Here is a 26,261-nt window from a genome sequence, read left to right as displayed (position 1 = left end):
GTGTGCCACCAGTCTAGAGTGTGGAGGTTACTTCAGGTCGTCACGCATGTGGTTTGCTAGCATTGGTCAACGCACACTCCAAGAATAATGGCTTCATTATTTTTAGAGAGTCTTTACCTCCCTGTACACAGAAGAAAAAAATATTTTAAAGCAAACCTTGTTATTCCCCTGAGTTCCTGCCTGGCCTGAGGGCAGATAAAAAGTTGAAGTGATTCTTTGAATATCAAGTTTTCTTCCACTTTGATTTTGTTCTCCTTTCTTTAGTTAACCTTTCTCTGCTTTGCTCGATTCATTCAACTGTCTGCTTGTAGAGTTCTCCCCAAAGGAGCATCACGGTCATCCATCACCTCGTTATTTCCCAGCCGTTGCCTTGAATTAAGCGGCGATTTGCTGGATCTAAAGGCAGCTTTCAGACTGTAAAACATGACATGTGTGATGAATGGATGGAGGCACAGAGCAAGTGTACTGGACTAATAAGTCCTTGCTGCTGGTGGCCTTGTTTTTCAGGAGCCAAGGGAACTGTACACACACACACACACACACACACACACACACACACACACACTGAGTAATTGGGGATTGTTGGATGGAAGCCAAGTATGCATGTAATTATTCAAATGTTTAAGTCTTATTTGAAATACAAAATTATTGCAAAAATGCTGAAATGTTCTCTTCAATTTCATAAAAAACTATAAAACGTGGTAAAATGCCAACACTTCCCAATAACTAGGTCATACAGTCATTTATATGAAGACTAAATAAATTATATTTGCTGTTGTCAGGCTGTGCAACTAAAAATAAGCTGCTCTGCAGAACAATTCAATTCAACTTTATTTGTGCAGCACAAAATACAACAAAGTCATCTAAATGCACTTACTACAAATACTAGTTATGTTTAAATGGAAAAATATGATGCATGCTGATGTGATATTAGCATGCATCAGTGAGGATGGAGAGGAGAAAGTGTCTTTGAACAGGAAGAAAGCAGCAGGGTCAGGACTGGGTGGAGTTAATGGACAGGAAGTAGGCTGGTTATACTGGGAACCACAGACCAAGAACCACCAGAGAAAAGGTTAAAGAGAGGAAGAGAAGAGAGAGCACAGACTGCAGAGAGAAGAACGTTATACAACATCGGGATGGGCGAAATGGAAAGAAAAATGGCTGACCTGCAAAACTTCAAGTTCGTTCAGTCACACAGTATTTTTACTTTGTTTAACTGAAGTGGTGTAGCATTAGCATTAGCATCACTTGCTACATAACAAGGCAGCATATCAATCTAGTGATTTCTATTGTAAAACACTTTTTTCAAGAATGTTTTACAAGAAAAACAATAATAGGTCATGGAGACCCTATTATTATTCATTAGCAGCACAATATCAACATGTTGAACCACTTTTGACTTTTTCCTTCATTAAGGCTGAAATGTGTGGTTAAATTCTGTAGTGTTGCTGAACCAAATTCAGGACGTTGTCCCTTTAAGAAGTGTGTAAACAGCCCCAGGAGCTGCAGCTTCTGCGTGACAGCAACGCAGCTGATAGGTTTCCATTAAAGTCAATGTGTCAATTTCCACCTCATGTAAATCTGCTCCAGCACAGCACCGTCACTGCTGCAGCAGTGACGGGACAGGAAGTAGTGCATAGACACAGAATAAAATATCCAAATTATTTTCAAAATAAAATACTCCGTGTTCAAGGCGGATCATAATTCTCATTTTGGACTCGATCCAAAAACAGAGCACATGATCAGACTTGGGAACAAAATCTGTCCGCTGATAACACTTATTTTTCGGCCCAAAAATTGTGCGTTTCGGCTCTTGTGGGCGCGATTCAGACTCTATCCGATATTACACATATTCGGATTCGGGGGGACCCAACCTTTCCGTTGATACCATGGTTGGCCTGATCAGAGCACTTTTAAAATCGTATTTCACATATAAATATTGCATTTATCCATGTTGTAATACATACATAAATCGTACGATTACACGTAAATTAGCAGGATCTCCTGAGTCCTTGCTGCAACAGATACGCAGCAAAACAGGAGGTGGTGGGTTTTGCTGAACAGCAGATTGTGCTGCAATAACGCAGTGGAGCAGTTTCGGAGCAGTAATGGATTCAGTGAAAATCCAGGGTTATGCTCTGCTGTTGGGGAGCGACAGCAAGTGTTTTACGGAAGAGAAATAGTACATGCACTGTTTCCTCAAACGTATTTCAGTGCTTCCAAACACTCAGAACTGATGGAGTTTTACAGACAGCGGATGGAGCTGATATTGTAAAGCGCTTTGGTACTACTTCAATGCTGTGTATGGGCGCACAGACACGGCACCATGAGGGATAAAATGATCACTACGATCTTTGTGATTTGGCAGCTGGCCATCATGTTTTTATCCTTAACGATCTAATATCATCAGTTTGCACACCCTTAACACAGCATCAACGTTTATGGAATATGTGTTAGGGTTAGAGAGTCAGTGTAGGACAAGAACTTCATCAGACAACAACCCGCCGGGCTTGACCTGGTCCACATCTTCACCCTCACTACTGACGCACCAAAGTGGGCAGAGCCAGGAGGAGAGACAGAGGAAATACCTGAGCTGCTCCAAACTGCAGGGTTTTTCACAAGAGTAAGAGTTTAAAATTAAGCTTTAAAAAAGAGATAAAAGTGAATAATGTGAGTGTTGGAGTATTAACTTATATTCAACAGAATGAAAATAATGCATCCAATACCAAAACCTTAGGGTCACCGTGTAGTGCTGGACTTCAGAACACAAGATAAGACATTCTGTGACATTAGTTTAGTTAGTACATTGTCACATTCACTTCACAATAACAAATTAATGTGGTAACGTTAGCGCAATAATATTCACAGGCCTAGTGAAAGTAATTATTTCCAAGTTTAGTTTATAGTATTATAGAAGCAGAGCGTTTATTTTGGATCCACCTGGAAGCAAATAAAGTGTGTGTGAGGTGAGATACGGTTAGAGCATGGACTTTGTCCTCTGACTCAGCATCAGTGTCCAACAGCCCTGTGATGTTTAATAAACGCTCACTTTTAAAACTTGAAAGACTGTGACTAATTCAACAGAGTCAGAGAAAAATACTTGTTCTTGATTTGCCAATTTCTTTTTTTCAGCTTGTATTTTTTTACAGTTATTTTATACAAAAAAAAAAAAAAAAAAACATAAAATCTCCTCAAATCCCAATTGTTTTCTTACTAACTAATTGAACAAAAGGCAGTAAATGGGTAAATTAACTTCTATTAACACATTAGTTGAAGCTTCAGTTAGTTTAGCATCGAAACATGAGAATACTGTATATGAAATACATACGCTGATCTGACTGTTAACTCCACTATCACCAATCGTCCTAGTATCTTAACAGATGCTTAAATTAAACAAGAAGATGTTTTTTTTTAAATATTTTATTAAGATACAACTAAAAACAATCACATATTTTATGTTGCATTGCACTGTCAACAATTAAGATTATGATTTTCTTACAATGGTTTCTTACATTCAACACAATGTCATGATAACTTGTCAACATGTTTAATATAAGCCAAATTCAACAACTTGATAACAATATTGAAATTGTTCATGTACCTGAAATCAATTCATTCTGTATCACTGCAAAAATGGAAAGTACAGAAGAAAAATATGTGGTTACAACTTTGAAAACAGACAATTATGCTGGCTTGTTGAATAATTAAAAAAACATGTCAATTGTAACAAGAAGTTCTTCAGAGGTGTTCGGTCGGTCAGAACCAATTGCCCTATTCACATGAGATTAGTTTTACCTAGGGGGACCACATGTAATGAATAAATGACCCCCCGCACGTGCTGAAATTTACGGACATCTGAAAACATGAAACAGTGTGTGAGTTGATGTTAAAACACCTTCACAGGCTTTTGACCACAGCTTGGTGCTGTGTTACTGCTGGCACTATCCAGCTGTAGTAAATAGAAGGCTACAAAAAAAAAGATTCTTACTGCACAGTGCAAAGCAGAATGTGATCTACCATTTGCTTCTGATATTGCTCCTTCTCTTTTTGTTGCCGTACGTTACAGGCCGCTACCCAAAAGGTTTTCTAAACACTCCAATGCAGCCTCCCTTCTTCGCCAAAAGTACATAAACATACGTCCCGGTGTCACGGTCTGAGTTTACCTGGTACTGAGATTGATTATGAGCATATATGCGCATGCGCACTACCAGAAAATTAATTTGCTACAAATAGGGTTAGGGTTGCATGCGCATATATGCTGATATTCAATCTCAGTACAAGGTAAACTCAGACCGTGTCACCGGAAACAAAACAATGAGTAATCACGCATCAGATCCCGCCCATTTCTGTCCAAATCACAAAGAGGCCTATTGGATGAGTATTGTCACGGGACCTCGGAGTTCAGCAAAATATAGAAGGTCATTTGTGGGGGAATTTTGACTTTACAAATTATTGACATGGCTGATTCGTACGGGATTAACATCACATACATTCTCCGCAATTATTACAAATCGCATGTGGTAGGTAAAACTAATCCCGTGCGAGTAAGGCTAACGACTGTGACATAACCGGTTAACCCCTTTCTACTGGAAGACACGTTTTAAGATTTTTAATGTTCGTTATCCAAGAGGGTCTTCCCATACGCAGAGCAGAATGGGCTTCAGCCAAAATTGTGCAGGTATAAATTGTTCTATTTTATGAAAAGGGCAATATACCCATTATCTCTTAGAAATATTTCCAAGCTCAAGCAGCGCGATGAGGATCTGTTAAAAACTTCTCAGTTGTTGCCAACCTCAGCTGAAAATACAATGAAAAATCCAGAAAATGTCACAATCAATGAAAAGTGACCGAAAAGAAAGCTTTGGCAGCGTTAACACTGTTTTTGATACAAAACGGAAAAGAAAAATGGAGTGAAATTTATTGGCAAAGAAATGGCTCAACTTTCCATAACTGTAACACTTGATAATGAAGGAGACCCCATAGAAAGTGATGAAAATGGAACAGATGAATGTCTAGATCCTTCCGTTTTTTCATCTAGTAAATCCAAGAGGAAGCACAGACGAAAACATGAAGTCACCAAAGCTTTTCTACCACACAACATTCTCCAGTCTCCAAAGCTTGTATCATTGGCTAACAGGATGAAATTAACACGACCCAGCAAGCTGCTTTTACCAAAACTTTCATTGAAGAAGCTGGAGGAGATGTCGTCTCCAAGGTGTCAACATCACAGGAAATCTCGGGACACTCGCAATTTAATTATTTAAGAGTTGTAATTTTGATGTTAGCCCATTTGCTATGTTATTCACAGTCTGAATATTGTAATATTGAACATGTTGGTGGACCCAGTAAACATAGTTTGATTGAAACCAAACTTTACATTGTGGTTTATTTTAATAAAAGAAACACAAATAAGTTAGGGACAAATCAAAATATACAGTTTTATAAAAATTAGGGGCGCTGTGTACTTTCTTTTTTCAAGATTGACATCAGCATCAGCATCTCCGGTGGTTTAGTGATCACTGTGAGGGATATGTGGATAATGTGACATGTTTTTGGAATCATAGTTTAAAGGTCGAACTGATAAAGTTGTCTGACTTATAAAACAATTAGACTTTTTTGACAAAGTTTTGGCTGGCAGCATCATCCAGAAACTCTAGTTTATATTTAGAAAGGATGAAACCTCCAAGTTGTTGATTCAGGGGCCTCTGTGAGCCATCTTCTGTGTAATTTTAGCTGCATTAGGGTCCTGATCTGTTTCTCAGTGACAGCTAACGATGCTGATCCAACACATGGTTAACTTTACATCAGATATCTGTAAAATGTGGTAAAACGAACCACGCTGTCAGGGTTGTTTCTTTTGAAGGGAATTTTTTTTTTCCTTTTTCACACATTTTAAATTTGCAGTACAGTCAGTCACTCTGGTTAACCTGTATGAGAAAAATTCTAAAAGTTCTCTTTGGTTGGTTTTCTGCACTTATCTGGTTAATTAGAAACTACACATGTAAGGAGAGAGTAACATCAAGTTTTTTTTTTTTAAACTACATTCTTGTAGTGTTGTGTTCAAATCTCAAACCCTAGAAGAATATCTTGGTAATTTTCTGCTGAGCAATCTTGGTGGCAAATCATCTTGAAGCCAATGATGAGGAAGTAAATCTGTAATCAGGTGATCAGAAGACATCAATGCAAAGTGAGGCTGAAAGCAGCAGAAAGGAGTTCAGTTCAACGTTAGGAAACGTTAGGAAACGTTAGGAAACCTCTTTAATTTGGAATCAAATGATCAGATTGTGTGGTTTATTGGTGGAATAATTTTTTTAAAGGTTATCAACCTAAATAACAAATTAATTGAATGTGATTCAAACATAAAATAAAAACATTTTACTTGTAGTTTTACACATAAGGCTGACATTACGCTGTCGTTATCCGTCATTAGCATGAATAAGGTTGTCATTAAGTGACATTTGCTAAATTATGACACTGTTGAGTTGGCATTTTTGGGTAAGGTGGAGGAATCTAATGGGGTTAAGGTTAGGTTAACAACGCTTAATGACACTTGATAACAGCCTTCATGACACCTTATTGATGCTAATGACAGGTATCGTGTCATAATAATGACAGCGTAATGTCAGCCTTCTGTGTAAAACTTCAAGAAAAGTGTTACTGAAAAAAGATACTCTAAAGAGAAAATAAAAGTGAAGTTGTGCTGTACTTTTTTTGTGGTCACACTTATTTTTCAAGTTTTAAGGAGGAGGAAAAATAACTTTACGGAGTAAAATCCAAAGGGCTCAAGGAAGTATATATCTTCTGTTAGGACTAACTGTGCCCTCTCATATCCAAATACTTTAGAAGTGTTGAAAATTGGGGGAACGTGTGCCTTATACCGGTAATTCTGTCTTTTCCATAATTAGTCCTGGCGGACTGTTCGCACTCCTCGGAGCTTACATACTCGAGCGCAGCGCCGCGTAGTAGTTTCCAGTAAAATCCTACATTTCCTACAAACCTTAGCACTTCTTTGTAGTCCTTGTATTCCTGGTACATGTTTTAAAGATGCCGCTTCTTTTGTAGCTAGTCTGCCAGTCTCTCCTCTGCATTACATTTAATGAGGCTCAATACATGCCGTGCAGTGTGTTGAGGTGGTTTGGATGAATGAGACGCAGTCGAGCTTTATGTTGCTGGTCAGATGCGGACACAGGATTTATTTGGTCAAAGGATTTTGTGGAACAGACCTGTCTGGGATTCACAGGTAAACAAGCTTTCAGTGAATCTGCTGCTGTTCAATGCTCTCAGGGTTATGGATGTTGCTGATAGCGGTAGTCATAGCATAGTGGAGCCTCCTCAGGTAGATACTTTGGTGAATGCTATCAGTGTACAATGGTATCTGGCCTTCTTCGGGGCAGTCTGACCAGAACTGATCACATATCAATCATTCCTTTGCTAACGAAAATGTATATGAATTACAGAATCTCGATAGAGAGAGAGAGAGAGAGAGAGAGAGAGACCAACACCAAACACCCAGCAGAGGGGCCAGAAGACTTCCTTTGCACCACATGTAGCCCCAACACTGAAGAAACTTTTGTACGTTTAAAACTATTGTAAAATATGAAATAATTGACTTCAAACTGCTGACCAACACAAATCATCCACATCCATTGTAGATGACGATTAACTTTGATTGTTTTGATGAGAAAACAAACTCTCTTCATTAGAATTTCGTCATCTTTTTTTTTTTTTACAACTATTACCATTTCTATTCCAAAGATGTTAGAAGGATAAACAAACAGGTTGCTCTAATGAGATGAACTAATGAACATGTAAAATATTTGACATTTCCGCAAAAATTGGCAGATAATGAACAGACATATGCAACCTTGTAAATATGAGATTTTAAAATGTAAAAGTGAAACTCTCGAGATGCCACTCTACCATTCATTCCCCTCACGTTCTCCAACTTTAGCACGCACACACTCCCTACACCAAACATAATTAGCACCTGAAGCATAAAAACAAAACAAGACCTTACACACTATCAGCCCACGCTAGCAATTACAAACCACACACCGTCTGTGAGCATCATCATCCTCACTGCTTCTACTGTACATACATGCTTTTTGTTTTGCAGCAGAGATACAAAGGGTTAACCTGAATGTGTGCATTGCTAATCAAGCAGTAAATATTTGCAGGTTTTCGCCCTCTGTGTAAATTAAAGTTGTCTTGTTAAAACAATGTTGTCTCCAAAAGAATATGTTAATGATCAAAGACTAATGACATCCCAGCAGAATAAGCTGTGATGCACTAATTACACTGGAAAGCCCAGCTACACAGTTTGGCTTTTGTTGAAGCTTCTGATGTCAGAAGCAGTTTTCTGGGAACATTTTCCTTATAACTAAATATTGTAACTCTAAGGCTAACAAATAAAACACTGCTGTAAAGGCCTGTCGTTTAAAGCGTCCCTGTTTTCACCTGACTCACTCGTCTCTAATTGTTACTTAAAGCATTCTGCAGTAAATCTTATTCGCTCTCAAAGATGGAGCAGTACATTTGGCTCAGTGGTGGGAATGGCTCGTATCTAACTGATATGTACCAATAGTATTAGTACTAGTACAACAGAACCCCAGGTTCATCCACTGGCGACATACTCTGGAGATGCAGCTTCGTAGTGATTTCTCAAATGTTTTATCAAGTTACATTAACCCTCCTATTATTATCACTGTTAGCTTTTTTCAATGTGCTGAACACATGCACGCATTGATGCTCCTCTCTGGTCAGTTGGACCCCAAGCTGTTTTAGCTGTGTAAAACTTGTCTGTGTATTGCAGTCTCTACTCTCTCTCTTGAAAATGTCCTCTAGGAAATGGTTTATGATCAATGAGGTTTTGGAACAGCTCTTTCACAGTGAAAGTGACGTAGAGGAAAATGTGTCTGAAACGTTATAGTGAATATCGCCAAATATGTTGCAAAAAGGAGATAAAAATAAGTAAAATATTGTACATCAATTTTATTTTCTGGGTACTCAAAGTCGCTTTACAATGAAGGGAGCAGTGTTGGGGTTTGGCGGCTTGCTCAGAGGTCCTGGGGAGGTGCCTTAGCACCTCTCCAGCTACCAGAACAACTTCCTTTTTTTTTTTTTTTTGTTCACACTGGTACTTGAACTGGCAACCCTCCAGTTCCCAATCTATGTCCTATGTCTATGATGGTGGCTCTACAGGAAAAGTCATATCACCACCACAACAAATATAGTTCATACTCTTGTGGTCATTGATGTTGGTTGTAAATTTGAGAAAATTTGGACGAAAACTATGAGGTCAGAGGTCAGGGTTACAGTCTTTAAATGTCCACAGCAATGATTGCATACCGTACAACTGGGATGTCCGTGGGCGCGCTCTAAGGATGGATGTGACCTGCTCAGCTCGGGCCGTGGGTGTTATCCTCAGATCTCTTCAAACAGGTAGAGATGTGAAATCACATGACAAAGGAGACCTGACAACAAACTCCATGAACTAAAACGGACTGTGACAGACTGACAGGAGATCGAACTCAAAACAGTCGGACTGACGGAGCAAAGACAGACTGACCTCGACTATCACTGCAGGTCAAAGTTAAACAGACAGCTGAGGACCAGCTGTCTACACACACACACACACACACACACACACACACACACACACACACACACACACACACACACACACACACACACACACACACACACACACACACACACACACACACACACACACACACACACAGGCACACACACAATCCAATACTTTTTACTAACAAAGGTTGATGTGTCATAAAACTGCTGACCTTCAGATGTTTTTGTGTTTTTTTTCCTTTGCCCATACTCTGTTCTCAGTTTTTAACAAAAGTTTATTGATGACCACAAGATACTTTATTATACTTCAGGCTTCATGTGATCTCTACTGCTCTGTGGGAATCAGCTTAGTGAAATAATAATATAGTAATTAGTGTGTAATCATTCAGTTTTTTCATTCATAGTAAACACAAAAGGATAATTATGATCAATATATTATCAATATATCAATATATATACAGTATATAATATATTTATTTGTTTCAATTTCAGTAAATATTATGTACGTATATTTATGTATTTTCAGGTGGTTTTTAACCTCTGTTATGTTATCAGTATACATTTCAAAATTGTATAGTTATGTACATAATTATTGGGGTTTAATTGTTCTTTACATAATGATTTTTCTAGTTACACTTATTTATCTTTATTGTCATTTTTGTTTGGTCTTTATCTGATCTTAAATAATGTTTTTTCTGTAGCTCGGTGTTTTGTTATGCATGATTATTCATATGCATGTGTATACATTTGCAGTGTTTCCGCTGAATCTTACATCATTTATACAGCTTACACTTTAGCAGCAGGGAGGAGCGATTCAACGAAGAGAAATGGAAGGGTGGGGAAGAGTTGATTACTGTAATGTGAGATGTGAAGTTGTAGGCGTGAGGCTTAACTATAAAGGTGGTGGCTGCGGGCAGAGGGAAGGAGTGAGTGGTAATACCTGAAACAGGTATTTGGGATCAACGTGTCTAAAGTTAAGCCCACTACAAGTTTTATCCCACAGTCCAAGGCATGCTTGTGCATCGTAGACCGATGTATGTGCAAGAAACTGCCACTGTAAACCCAGGCGCTGCCCCGGACTCGAGGACGCAGCCAGAATAGCAGAAAGAGCGGGGGCCAGCGAGCCCAGGCAACCCCCCCCCGGCCGAGCATCCCCCCAGATGCCCCCAAGACACCAAGCCGAGAGGCAGCCACCGTCCCCCACATACACACCCGAGAAAGCACCTAGAAGCCGAGGAGCCAGCGCACTCCGCCACCACCCCCAATCCCCAACCCCAAGGCCCCCCACCGACACCGGACAGAGCAAGCCACAAGGCAATGCTGAGCAAGCGGGGGCCACCACCGCAGGAGTGGAGACACCCCAACGGCACCCACCCAGTGCGGAACAGCAGTCCCCAACTAAGGGCGCCCCGGACCCACCCACCGATCCGCAGATAGCAGGACAGACCTACCAGGCAGCCGACGGCAACCGCAACCACTGGAACAGCTAGCGTCTCCCCCCAGCAAACAGCATCATCTCGAAGCGCCAAGCAACCCCGCCCCAACCCCGATACAGATGCCAGCACCCCCAGCGCGCCCACCCCCCACACCGATGAGACAGGCCGCCCCGGGGCCGAACACACCGAGGACAGCCCCCAAGGCACCAGGAGACGAAACATGGACCAAGCCACACCCAATGAAGAGGCATTTCCCTATCCCCTGCGTGAATGTGTGTGTTTAGTGAATGTATGAGGTGCAACCTTTGTGTATATAAGTACATGTGGTGCAAATAGACTCGGAGGGTGGAAGCGGTAGTCGCACCCTCCGGGGGGTGGTGTGTTGAGGTTCGATTAAAATTGGAGGGAGTGGTGAAGGCAATTTGAGGCGGGAATGCCGCCCCCGCGCCACTACTCAGTAGCACAGGCTGCGGAACCCTCCACCCTCAGCCCCACCATCCAGCCCCCCAAGAGTTGGGTATGGGCGTGTGTTGAAGTGAAGTGAGGTGTTCATTTTAGGAGGTGTGTCTGGTGCGAGCCCGGTCCGTCCACATGGCGGGCCACCGGAGAGGGTAGATGGCGCAGACGAGCAAGCGGCACAGCGGACCCCAGGGACGCGCCGAGCAGCACGGCCTGAGACCCACCCCGTGCATGCACGCCCCAGACCACGCCGGCCCCACTGGGTACGGTGGCACCCCCACCCCCCAGACGCGGCCAGGCACCAGCCACACACCCCAGCAGTCCAGGGGGCAACCCCCGCCGCACGCCAGCCCGAAGCGGCCCCCCCGCCGCAGCAGGGAGCGGCCGGGCAGGAGAGAAGCTCGCGCCCGCACCAGGGCCAGCACAGGCCCGCAGGGCACCACGTTAAATCAGTTCTCTTATAAAATGACCTGCACTGGGTCCTCTCCTCCTTGGGGCTTTCTCGAGTGTGTATGTCGGGGGCGGTGGCTGCCTCTCAGCTTGGGGTCTTAGGGGCGTCTGGAGGACTGCTCAGTCATGGGGGGTGGCCTGGGGCTCCTTGGCCCCTGTTCTTTCTGCTGGCCTGGCTGCTTCTTGGGCCCAGGGCAGCACTTGGGTTTGCAGTAGCAATTATTGCACATACATTGGTCTACGATGCACTAGCACGCCTTGGACTGTGGGATAAAACTCATACTGGGCGTAACTTTAGAAACGTTGATTCCAAATACCTGTTTTAGGTACTACCACTCACTCCTTCTCTCTGTCCACAGCCACCACCATTATACCTAAGCTTCACACTTGTCACCAGACTGGCTTGATTACACAGCACAATATGCACAACTACAACATCACATCTCACTCTCACTTGAAAATAATCAACTCTTACCCACCCTTTCCATTTCCTCTCCTCCCTGTTCCCTTCCCCTCACCCAGGTGTAACACTGTCCTCTCTTTTTACATCCTCCCTATAATAAAGTGTTTGTTACCCTTCCTTACGGAGGGCTGGTTATGGTCACAATTGTGCAATTTAATTGCAATAACAAAATATGCATTGCTGTCTTAAAAAGATTACACTTCTTGTAGTGTTGACCTTTGACAGCTTGTGCAGATAAAAAATAAAAAAAATAAGAATTATTCATCAATTGTGATGTTGCTCTACACAGTTTGTCCGTGTTTGTGATTGGCTTGACGCTGTAATCTCCACCCCTGTCACAAGAACGCGCATGTTGGCTGTCTGAAATCAACTTGCTTAAGTGAGCATGTTGATATTGTGATTCGTAGTCCAGCTGGATCCAGAATATACTGATCAGGCTTTGTAGTACAGGCCCTTGATGTTTCCCGAGAAATCACAGAAGCTTTGTTCAGTGATTTTTCTCTTTTTAACGGCTGCATCTAATGACACAACCCCATTGATAAATGCATTAATATCAGTCTGTGATGTCTAAGCTCCATTCCTGTCTAATGCATTAAAGTGCTCAGAGTCCTAATTGAAGTCCCTTACTATGTGTAAGTGATCCTGAGCCTGCACACAGCAGTACAAAGCCCTGTAGTGCAGGGGTGGCCAATCCTTGTCCTCAAGAGCCACTATCCAGCATGTTTTAGATGCTTCCCTCTTCCAACACACAATGATTCAAAATGATTAACTCATCATCATGATAACGATCCTGGTCATTTCAATCAGGTGTAGTGGAAGAGGGAAACATCTAAAACCTGCTGGATAGTGTCTCTTGAGGACCAGGATTGGCCACCCCTGCTCTAGTACATGCTGCAGTGCTGCAGAGTCTCTCAGGCTGATGGTGATCAGGTAAGTACATCAGCAGGTGATCAGTCTGCAACAAATGCAGGCTTGTGGCATTCATGCTAAACGCTCCTGATAGCTCAGAGAACGCTAAACTTCCCTTTGTTCCAAGTAAGTCGTGCATTTCACAGCTAAAGTTGATTTTGTAATTGTTTTCATTTTGATTTTCAAAAATGTGCAATCCTCAGAGTGATCCTTTACTTCCACTCCATTCTTTGGAAGTTAATTTCCCATGGTATTTTTGATGCAATTTTACAACAAGAGCAAAGCTTGAACAATTGAGCAGAATCAAAAGCTGCTTTTAGTCACAGCTGCTGCGACGAGTGCAGTGTAGCAAGAGGATTAGTGCTTTAAGCTCCCTCTGCTCATTTCCCTAAGTTTAACTAAATCGCTGTGTGTGTGTGCGTGTGCGTCTGCATGTTTGTGTTAAACATAATGTCCAGCAGTATACAAATAAATGACCAAATTATTTCATAATTTGCTAAGTTGTGTTTCCTGGTTCAGTGATGAAAGTGACCACACCCACTTCGCGCACAGACCAACACGTCTTCAGGATGTTGTGTTGTATTTTGGTATTGTGCGCTTGCATTCAGTATACAAGCTTCTTTTGCATTTGTATCAATACTTTAGTTTATTCAGTGTTGCCACAGTTCCCTTGAAAAAGTAATCTGATTACTCCTTTAAAAACTTTGTTTGCTGACAACGCCTTCCATCGGAAATTAATTTTTAACAGTAACGTCAACAATGGTTTTGCTGACAAACTATTACCTAAGTAAAACGTTTTTATAAAATACAAAATAAGAAGTAATAAAAAATAAAATAAATACCCATCCATCCATTCATTTTCTGAAGCTTTTTCTCCTTCTTTCAGGATTGTGGCAGTGTGCTGGCACCTATTTCCAGCTCTAAACATAAATAATAATATTTATTTTAAAAGATACAAAATAAAGACAGTCTTCTTTGACTTGTCATATTTTGTCTGACTTTGTAACGTGTGAGTTGCTCTCATGCTGAAACTGTGACATTGGCTCAATGATCAGGGTTTGCAGTTGGGGGCAGCCTTCCGTACAACTCCTCGTGTGGTGTCACCAGGTCCTTAGAGAGCTCATTGAGGAAGAGCCGTCTTGGTGATACCACTCCTGAAATCAGGATACTGAGCGGTGAAGAAGGTGTAGGCATTCAGGGTGGCAATGTCAGCATGTTGTACCACAGCACCATGGGCCGCCTCTGTGTTTGGCACTTGCAGGTGTAGGTGCTAACAATTTGGTCCATGGTGTCTACATCTCCTTTGGACTTGTTGTAGAATGTGATCACTTCTGTTTTTTCTTTCTGCTATTTTCATCCACCATTTTGTCATGGTGCATTGTGCTCAGGAGCACAATAGTCATTCCTTTCTTTCTGACATGGCTGACCATGGTAAGGTGGCCATTAAATCCACACACACATGAATGTGCAAGTATGTTGTTGAAAATGAAAATCACTGTTGAAAGATGATAATACTTACATGTAAAGTGTGTGGTCCAAAATAAATAGCCACAGTTGATTAGAATCAAAGAATCTAATGAGTTTCAATAGGAAATGGAAGTGCAAATAGTTCCTGGTAATACTTTCCATACAAAAAAGAAAGAAAGAAAGAAAGACAAATAGGTTTTATCAACTTTAGTATTTGTATTAGTGAGATAAAAATATTCTGCTGAACCTTAAAGACAAATTTTTAAACAAGTTTTCCAAGCTGCACCTGAGTTCAGGGGGAGTGAGTCTTATGCAAAGCCTTTTTAAAATATGCCACCTATTGAGCTCTTACTGAGCGCGGCTCTACGCGGGGGCAGTAGTGCACCCTCAAATAAATGTCTTGCCCTCTCAAATCAAGGATTATGATTCCTCACTCCATGCTCAGATTTCACGAGAGACGCTTCTATCACACTCTGTTCCTGCACGTTTTTACACGTGTATTAATAAGCAAGCCCGCCTGAAGAAGGTCCTTTAAGGACTGAAACGTCACGTTACCGGTTTGCTTTTTCTTCCTTTTGGCTGTTTTTCTCCTGTTATAAATAAACAGGGAATAGAGGGCAGGTGGACGGTGGTCTTTTACCGTCGAGATGGGACCGCCGCCGTGCTCAGATTGCTTCTATGACAGCCACGAGCGGTGCACTTATGCGTCCGTCATACGGACCGGTGGCCACTGTGCTACACACGGCTACAGAGAGCCAGGCTTTCAGTCACAATGCACTGTGGCTGCGTACGCACCAAGTACCGCACACACAGGTTTCCTAGCCATCTGATTACTGGAAGCCCTACTGTGGAATTGAATGCGTTGCCAACTATTGTAACAGTTGCATGAGTTGAATCACCTTTGCTGGAGGGGTAAAAAATAAGGTTAATTCTGCAAGCTGTAGTTAAATAACATATTCAAATGCAAATATAACAAATGTGATCAAATGTGATGATGAATACAAATTCCATTAGGGATGTAACGATTAATCGTAAGGCAGTTAAAAATCGATTCATAGGTATCACGGTTCACATCGATACTGTGAAAATTGAATCACAGTACTTTTTTTAAACAGCAGAGGGCGCTATATATTATATAGTTCATGAATGATTCTTTACCCCTTTAGCACCGAAAGTATATCTGTAATATTACGTGAATATCTGTAAAAGTCATATTTTTCTATTAGCTCTGTCTGCTAGCATAGCATCTCTTCTTCACTGCTAGAATATCTGCATGTCAACCGACCACTGGGTTACCAGCGCCCTCTGCTGATCCAAAATAATATGTGACATAAATAGAGTGTAATGTATGTTTTTTTTTTATAAAGTTCAATTGTTTAGGCACAAAATACATTTTCAGTTGCACTTTTAAAAAGAAAAATAACTATTATGCTGTTTTGCATTGTTTACTACTGAACCAGAATTTAAATGAATAGGCTTCTTCTTCATTTGTATTATTCCTTTATTTATTTCATTCATGATTTATTTTTACTTAAATTGCATTGTTTTGAATAGTTTATCAAGGGATTCTTTTGACAATGAAAAATAAAAGGAAAATAGTACAGTATTTTCTAGTTTTTTTTTTTCCGCAAAAAACTAAAGGAATATTTTTCAGTCATTTGTCTACAGCTCTATTTTGTAAAATAAATCATGAACTCAGTCCTGTGAATTGAATCGTATCGGGAGTTGAGTAAATCGTTACATCCCTAAATTCCATTGTCTGTGAAATTTAGAAACTGTTTTTCTGCTGTTGTTGACTAAACTGAGAACATAATTGAGTTTTATCAGTGTGTTGACACTAAGAGTAAAGGTAAGACCATGAATACATCACAGTTTTATATTTATTGAGTATGAATTGTGGAATCGCAATGGAAAATTAAGAAAACAATGAGGGTACAGCACAAATGCACTTTTTCTTTGAGGCGCTATAAATATAACGTTCTTCCATGGTCAGATATGTGTGTGTGTGTGTGTGTGTGTGTGTGTGTGTGTGTGTGTGTGTGTGTGTAATAATGTTGATATGAAACACAACCAGTAATCAATGTGCAAGCTGCCAAATGAATGGTGAATTTAAGCTACTCTATAAATGGGTTCAAATATTTGTAAATCTGACTCAGTGCCTCACCAACCACGAACTTCACCACACGTCACTGCACTACACGGTGACCATGGAGGCTGGGTTTGATGCCCTACTGGGCATGCCCACAGCAGACTGGTGAGACCCATTCCAGACATCCTCATCCTGGGCTAGACACAACCTGGGGATGCGTTTACAGGATGAGACTCAGGTGGAAGCTCTCATCATATCTCATGCAGAAGATGTGAATGAGCAGGGGGAGGAGGTGAGAGAGGGGGAGACAGGGTTTCATAACCACCAGAGGCCTCCCCCACAGCCCAACCCTGTCCCACCATCACCACCATGGCTGAGGTGCACATTTCAGCTGACTCCAGGGCCGTAGCAGACAAGCCCCGCACACACACACAAGATCTGCTGCTTACTCATACCCACAAACCTCAAAACACAAAACATCCCACTACAGAACACGTGGTAAGCACCTCCCTGCCCTGTGCCGTGGAACACAAACTTTGAGTGCGTTCACATCGACGGACCCTAGAGCATTTAAAACGGTCTAGGATTTGTTTGCTTGGATAGTCTGCCAAAAGAAGTCTTGAGCAGATCAAACAGGTGAATTCTAGAACGATTGTGTCTGCCGGTCTCAGAAGCTGGGTTTCCATTTCAGATTTTCACAAAATAAAAGTGATATTTCTAAATTTCATTGAACATTGTTTTGGGCAGGAGCCTCCTAACTCACGTGAAATCTCATCCCGTGAGACCGCTGCAGAAAGACAGACGCTTAGAACCTCCTTTTAACACTTTGTATTCCTTTGTTGTTTCACCTCTAATGTGGCGCAAAGTATAATGCTTAGAAATGTCTCGTTCTGCTCTTCTGTTTACACGTACCGCATGTTTTGTCTGAGAGTAGTTCCATAGCGCTTTTGCCACACATTTCAATATTGAAACGTCTGAAAAACCTCCTCATGAAAGCGTCAAAACTTTTTAGAGATATTTGAATGCTTTTTTGAAATTCAGCCATTGCCATTACCAGTTTTTGTTGCGCTATTCAGATTTTGCGTATTTCCAAGGGTAATGGAAACGTAGCTAGTGTTTTTCCAATCAAAGCCTAGTGTGATTAGGTATGTTGTGGACGCAAGTGCGCTCAGAGCAGACTAAAAACAGGAAGTATGGGCCATGACGTTGAGTGTACGGTATTGTGGGTGGAGAGCCGGCGACGGCACGGCAACTGGTTGCTACTCCATTGTTGAATGTTGTGAAAGAACAAACAAAAAAGACAAACGTTCCTGAGCACATCACAAATTCTCAATCTTTTTAAAATCTATTTTTCCATGAAAAAACCTGAATCAAATGGTTTGGTCTAAGAAAAGAAACATTTTATTTTAGTTTGTTGCATTTAAAGTCAGGATTTTATTCTTTTTCGATACAAAACTTTGAAAAGCAGCTAAATATAGGTTTGGTATTGCTTAAGTTATCGTTTGAACTGCTTTGATTTCACATTAGCGTCACACTGACAGCAGCTGTGAAAACCCTCACAGCAGAAATCAGTGTCCAAGTTTGTGTTCTGGTGAGTTCTCTGTACACTTTGTCTTTCTGTCTGTGCTGCTTTTCATGAGCATTTGAACACATCTCCACTCCTGCCTTTCACTATATACTTATCTAGCTCTGTATTACAGGCCAGACTGTTTAATGTTCTGAACTACTTATATACAGTTATTTATATATTTTACACAAGAATACAGCATGAGGATGTCTCTTCTTTCACAGTGTTCTTGAAACAACGAGCCACAATTTGACATTCTAATCAGTAATGCTCTTTAACTTTAATTTAATTGGCATTTCAAGATTAAGTGTTGTTTTAAAATTATATATATATATGGAGAACCATGTTAGAGTTCTATGCACAGTTCTACACGTGTCGTGAACAATTAATTAAATATGTTTCTTATCAAGTTTTCACACATTTTATCATTTGAAAGAATATAACTTTAGGACTATACAGACACAAAAAAACCTTAGACACCCTCGTCAAAAATATTGAAACCATTGATTAGGAAGCCTAACATGGTAATCAATAGATGGGAAATAAATTAGATGATATTTATTTTTTAGTGTATTTTACAGATGATTAAGGTCCCGTTATCATAAGAGATGCTAACAGAAAGCTAACACAACAGGAAGGTTAACTTTTATTAGGGTATTTATTTCAGGCTCAGTAATTAATTGTAATTGAACTTTAGTAATTGAGAAGATAATTATTGATTTTCTGAGGATATAAAATAATTGTAATTTTATTATACATATATAAAATGAAAACCCTACTTATTGGAATAAAGCTTGTTGAGTTGAAAGGACAATGTTCCATGGAAGCTCAGCTCTGCACATATTTTAATTGTGTGATTGTCCTCGAGTGCTCTGAGAATGCTGTGCCTTTCTGGAGAGTCATTGTCTGAGCTCTTATCTGAAATCAGATATTTCCTATTTCTCAGATTAGAGCGAGCCATTCCAATTGTGCCTTTATTTTTTCCTTCTTGTGCCTGCTCTCGTGTTAGTACTTGTATTTCATTGGAGTTTTACGGCTGATTCTTTTGTGCTGTTCTCCACTGGTTTCAGTCACTCTGCTACAAAAGCAACATTTTAATATTTGAGAAGCTTAAGAGGGTGACTATTGATGGGAGTCACTTCATATTCAATATGCTTTTCAAAAAAACATTTGAGCCTTGGACTTTAAAGCTTTCACAATTAGGGGTGCTGCACTCAAATGAAAAAAGTTTTTTTTTCCAAAGTTTAAAGCCTTTTACGCAGTTAAAAGTACATAAATAGCTGAATAAACCTTTTCACAGAAGCATAAAAAAACAGCAAATGCAAATGATTATAAAAACTGATTACCTTTAAAGAGCTTCTGCTACAAGTTACAAGGATTATTGCAGCACATCATGTGTGAGTACAAAGAAGCATGAGAAATAGGAGGAGGAAGCAAAAAGGAAGAATTTATGCAGTTGTGTTTAGTCATACCTGTCAAGTATCCCGTTTTAGCCAGGAAACTCCTGTATTTTACCCCTCTTCCTGGATTAGTATTTTCCCGTAAATATCCCGCATTTTAATGTAATAATAATTAAAAGATGCCTTACTAAACTGAACGCCATCACTAGCCTCGCGAGAACTGTCATCTGAAGTAGCCTGGGTGGCAGTTATCGCGAGATTAGTGCTGACAGCGACAACAAACCCGAAAACAACTCAGAAGAGAGATGATAAATGAAGACGTTCTGCTGGAAAAAAAACAAATAATTGGTGTAAAGACGTTGTAAAATGTGACAGAGAGTTTATCTTCCTAAAGAGCAGCAGGATGTGACACAGTTACAAGTTCTGTTAGATTAATAACTGAGATTTTAACGTCTACCACAGCGGAAGGAACAACGTAAGTCACCATGAAAAATCAGCCAATCACAAGCTCCATAAATATACACTGCTTTAAAAAAGTGTTAAAGAATGTAAAGTCTGCAACAAATGTGTCTAATAAGTCATTAGTGAATACCAGAGAACCACATGAGTGAGCATGAGAAATTATTACAGAATTCTTTTATTTTTCTCTTTTGGGGAATTTTGAGTCTTCAGTAAATATAAGATTGTCTTTAGTTATTTTTGTAAATTTTCAAAATGAATTATCTTGTGATTTGGTTTCTGTATGTAGAGAGACTGTTGGTTTTCTTCCTTAATTGTGTTGGGGGAGGGGCTTCATGCTCTATAACACTAGAAGTCCCAGGATTTTCCAGACCTCCTATAAGTCCCAGCAATGGGTCAAAAGACCCTCAGCTCAAACTGACACCAACAATCAGCATCCTTTCATTTGTAAATGAAGCAATGTGACCATTGCTGGAGGACACAGCAGGGGAGGGGGAGAGGAATTTTTCACACTCTACAAGCCTTTTCACACTCTCGCTCTGGTTCAGTACTTCAGCATTTGTTCTCCAAAGTAGAAGTGATCAGTTAGCTGCTAAAGCTAATGCTGCACATAAGCTAAAAAATCAATCACCTAAACAGTGCTGTTTCACTTATTGGCCTGTCCATCTTGTGCACTTCCTTCAAATTTGTAAAAAAATATCTTAATAAAAATAATCATGGACCTGGTTAGAGAATGGTGAACCTCGTAAATTTACCTTTTCAAAGTGAGAACTCACTGTGCTTTTCAGATTTGAAAATCTATCTTTACTACCAATAATAACAATACATTTTATTTATAAGCACATTTCACAAACACTTTACAGTTGTTAAAATAAAAAACTATCAATAATAAAAGTAAATAGAGAAAATACAAGAGTAGGAAGCAGAGGAGCTCTAGCTATAATACTGCTTCTCACATTGGATATGAGTATCATCAACTGTAATGCAGATTTCACTTGTTTGTTGCTCAATTGTCTGACTGTGGCACAAAAAGAGGCACGCAAATCAAATCAAATTCTTCTTCAACAACCTCCCACACCTGATCCTGGGAAAAGTGTCAGGTCAACCATCACACGAATAAATTGTTAAAAAATCATAGATTGTGATTTCTGGATTTTTCTTTGTAGGTTATCTCTCATACAGTGGACATGCACCTTCCATGAAAATTCCAGACCCCTCCATGATTTCTAAGTGGGAGAACTTGCAAAATAGCAGGGTGTTCAAATACTTATTTTCTTCACTGTATGTTCCGACCAATGCTGAGTGAGGCAGTGAGAGCTGAAATGACACACACACACACACACACACACACACAAAAAAAAGTGGCTCCCCCTCCTGTGGTGCCTTGTTTACATAACAAAAGCGTCTGTTTGCAGCTTAGGAGAAGGTGTTAGGTAAAAACCTTTGGGTCAAGTGACCCTTCTGTGGGCTTTATAGGTATAAAGATCAAATGACCCCTCAATGGGACTTCAGCACCAGAGGAGTAGTGTGTGTGCTTGAAGGGGAGCTGAGTACATGACAGGTACCAACTCCTGGAAAAAGACTGAGAAAGCTGTAAATTATATATTAATTGTACAAAGAACTGCATGTGGATCTGGTGTCGGTAAATCCATTTTTTGCACTTTTGGGCGGACCTGCACAATAAAGTCACCAACACGAGTCTGACTAAGCCATATAATTTTTTGGTCTCAAACACACTACAATTATTCATCAAATAGAGACATTATGTCGGCCTCAGATCAATAAAACCAAATTTATGCTGTAATTTTTTGTGTGCTTGTTCATATTTACAAATGAAATACATCTTCGATCAGTTTGACCCTGAAGTGACCTGCATGTACAAAAAAGGTCCTGAGGTACTACATACACATGCAGGCATGCACTTTTTTTGCAGAAGTAAATGTGGATGCGTGCCTCTCTGTGTGTGTGAGGATCTGATAATATGTATGTATAATCAGAGGCGGACTTACCAATAGGGAAGGGGTCACACTTGCCCTGGGCCCCCAACTAGTAGAAGCCCACTCCCTAATTTTGACAGTTGTTATGGTTGTTTACAATAAGGTAATAATAATTAAACAAAAGAATATTCAATAACGCATTTAAAAATATGAAGTTTCAATTCTGCGTCCCTCGACGCTCCACCCAGGACGCAGAATTATGACGTTCTCGCTTTTTGATGATGTAACGGTCAGAGAGAATGAGACCTCGCCATTCAGACATCAATCGCAGTGCAAAATGTCAGACACATATCAAATTTATATCCATATGTGAAAGTGGCCTGGGTTGGATTTGCAAAAATTGGAATTGTACTGTTCACATAGACAAGAAAAAAATCAGATACATATCACATATGAGCAAAAAAATGGAAATGACCTGCAGTGTCAACATAGCCCTATTGACATTGTTGGAAAAGTTTTGTTTATTGCATTGTGGGATGTAGAGTTCTGTAGACGGATGCATAGAACAGTATTTACTTCATTCTTATTAAGATTTATTGGGTTTGCCCCCAAAACTATGACAAAGTTACTTCACAACACATTTCTGGTGTTTTCAATGAAAGTTGCAGCAAAACAATGGATGTTTATTTAGGGTTTTACACGGAACAACATTAAATGTGCGGTAAAGTGAGGTGGTATCACGGGGAACACTGGTTACCACCTAGAACAAAGTGGAGTCAACCAATCACTGTCTTCCTTGTCTGACTGTAAGAGTGAGTCTCCCAGTTTCAAACAGATGAAGGATACTTCCATCATTAACTTTATTACACTGCACAGGGAAATACGTGTGTATAGTTCAGGGTTGGGGTCAATTCCATTTTTAAATTACAATTATGTCTTCAATTATCCATGTTTAATTACAACTCAATTATGATTACGATGACCGGTATTTTTTCCAATTACAATTAAAATTACAATTATTAACTTACCCCTGAAAGTAAATTACAATTATGCTCTCAATTACAAAAGTACAATTACAATGAATCACAATTACTGAGCCTTTAATGAATTACCCCATAAAACAAGACATGCCTCTTGTGTTAGCTTTCTGTTAGCACATCTTATGATAATGTTTCTGTTATGATCCATGTCTTAAATCAGCTGTAAAATACACTAAAACCTATTATCTATCATCTAATTTCTTTTTCATCTTTTGGTTACCTTGTTAGGCTTCCTAATCAATGAAATTATTGGTTTTAATATTTGTAGTGTGGGTGTCCTCAAGAGAACATACAGGTAAACTTGATATGAAACATATTTGATAACTACGTATGTGTAAGCCATGGAACTGTAACATGGTTCCACAGGTTAGCATTTCATTAAAGGTCCAGTATTATGCTATTTTTCATCCATCTCCATTTGTTGTGAGAACCCAACAACATAGTATTTCAGGTTTATTTTCCCAAACTCGCCTGTTTTCTGGAGTTTTAGTCCTCTGAAAAGTCACTTTCAGAGCGCTCCTAAAAACAGACTGTTTTTTGGGCCCTCATACATATGCGTGAGTGGGCATAGACACACACACTCTACTTCAGCTTCGCTTCAGCGTGTGTATTTATCATAGCAGCAGCAGTAAATCATCAACAGTCTTCCTTCTCCTCCTCACCTCTACTGACCACAGAACTAGTCCATTTAAGATGATAGTCCATTGTTTTGTCCAAACGCTGCGTCGCATTGGGTCACAAAAAAGTCAGATCATTCCATAAAGGTGATACAAGGTGGTATAACGGCTACTAAAAGTGAAACTGATTGTGAGAGCTCTTCAGTTTATCTATATAAATCTATATACTGAACCTAAAGATAGAAACTGTGATATTAACTGTAGTATTAACCTGACTTTGCTGTCTTTGTTTTCCCTGTGAGGTAGTTTGAGAGGGAGGAGCTCGCGTTCTCATTACAGGTAGGAGGAGCCAGATGTGTCAGGAGGAAGAGTTTCCCCTTTATGACATCATAAGGGGGAAACAATCCAACTTGGAGGGAGGAAACAACTTTTTCAACTTTGGCCCTCTGAATGAGGCTAAAGGAATGTATAACACTCTAGCAAAACCATTATAAAGTGCATGTTATGTGCATAATACTGCCCCTTTAAATTGTAATTGACAGTTTTTATAGAATTTCCATTCCAATTCAATTACAAACTCCTTTATCTGAACTCAATTACAATTTAATTACAATTACAACACATTTTTTCAATTGCAATTTAAATTACATGTATGTCATAATTGTAATTGTTTAGCAAATATGTAATTACAATAATAATTGACCCCAACCCTGTAAGTTTCTTACTCTGTACAGTTCCATTGCCTACAGTATGAAAAGAAGACTTTTTATGATGCAAATGCAGACAGAGGCGATAAATCTCCTGCTTGCTTCCTTATCCTGGGTTCTCCAACGCTCACTGGCTTCAAGCGGCAGCATTGCGTTACGCTCGCCTCCAGGCCACATGAAAAATGAATAGAGCCCAGTTGATGCAGAGTGGATTGCTGCTGCAATGGCAGTAATAATAAGAGATGCCCCAAAGAAGTTGTGCTTTAACTTTCTCCAACATCTCCTCGGGTCACGCTAAACTCACTGACTACAACACTGGTTCAGTCAGTGAAAAACACCAAGTGCACACAAAGTTGCAGAAGTTGTAAAGTTTAAAGGACATTCTTCTAAAGGTTGGCAGTATTGATTCGAAAGAGTTTCTCAAGTGGAAAAGGGGATTCAAATCCACTTAGACTCGGATGGTCTGGTTTGCTCCCACAGACCAAAAGCACCAAGGCTATGTTAACTGAAGGCCTAAATTAACAATACGTATGTGTGCGTGTGTGCGCATGCGTGTGCGTGCTCTGCTGCACCAATGCATCTATTACATTTACAGTGAGCAAGTAAAGGAACGGGGTGATTAGATACCAATCCTCTCAAGGATAACATTTTAAGAACAAGGTGAATTGGCCTTTAAACCTCTGTGTTCATCATAAAGAAACTTTATAACGCAGGACAAACCAAGCGCCTGCAGAACACAAGGACAGATCAGCAGTCTGTAGAAATGTTGTACTCTATTATAAGTAGTTTAAATGTTCCAGAGTGGCTAAATAAATGAGGTTTTTTTTCAGCAAAAACCTGGAGTTCATTGTGTTTTATTCAGGAAGACTTTTTCTCATAGGCGGAGTCTAAGCGGAGGGGCAAAATCAAAAACAGAATTAAATATATAAACCTTCTCAAGATTCGCGCCAACCTCAATGTGTGTAACATAAAATAATACGTTGTTTAATGTTGTAAATTCATGAAAAAATCTTTCTGCTCCATTTTTTGCTGCAGTACCATACATGAACTGCTGGGCACAGTGTTGCTTCACCATTTACATTGTGAAGAGCAACATAAAGTCTCAAAAGTTTGGGACCATTTCACTGAATAGGTAGAACTAACATCTGTGACATGCAACTAACAGTAATATGTTAGTATCAAAGCAGCATAAAACTATTTTATAAAAATAAAATCTCAATAACGTAGCCTTGAAAGGAAGATAATGGTCACATGACTTGAGAGGAAAAAAATAACAACAAATTAAAATATTTGTATATTATGTGCATTATCTTAAGAAGGCAATGCTCAATGCAATGCAAACTCTGCATATGCCTTTTCTGCTGTAAGGTTACCGGTAATAGAAGATTGAAAAATTGTATTTGGTGTTTACGTGTTTAGTTCCTCTGCTAGTTCTGGTGTAACCACTTACTTTGTCAAAATAAGAGTAATTGGGTTTTACAGTTGTGCTTGTGCTATTTTATAATATTGTTATTGGCAGCATTCTGTTTTTTATTCAACTATCCATCTTTGTTTTTTAGGAGTCTTGGCAGCTTCATGAGACAATTCAGTTGTTGATTGAACATGTGAATCAGTGGTTAGTGTTGCTATAGAAATAAAATAAAGACCTTGTCAGTCGCCCCCAGTGCACG

General features: G+C 39.9%; 1 protein-coding gene across 5 annotated transcripts in view; it reads left to right on the top strand.

Moving 5' to 3' along the window:
- The window catches only part of naaladl2 (N-acetylated alpha-linked acidic dipeptidase like 2), a 703,949-nt gene that overhangs the window by 334,048 nt on the left and 343,640 nt on the right, over positions 1-26,261 (top strand). The gene's annotated exons all lie outside the window — the stretch shown is intronic.

Source organism: Gouania willdenowi, chromosome 4 (assembly GCF_900634775.1).
Source record: "Gouania willdenowi chromosome 4, fGouWil2.1, whole genome shotgun sequence".
NCBI classification, from domain to species: Eukaryota; Metazoa; Chordata; class Actinopteri; order Blenniiformes; family Gobiesocidae; genus Gouania; species Gouania willdenowi.
The sequence above is the reverse complement of the archived record's forward strand: the minus strand, read 5'-3'. Positions and strand labels throughout refer to the sequence as shown.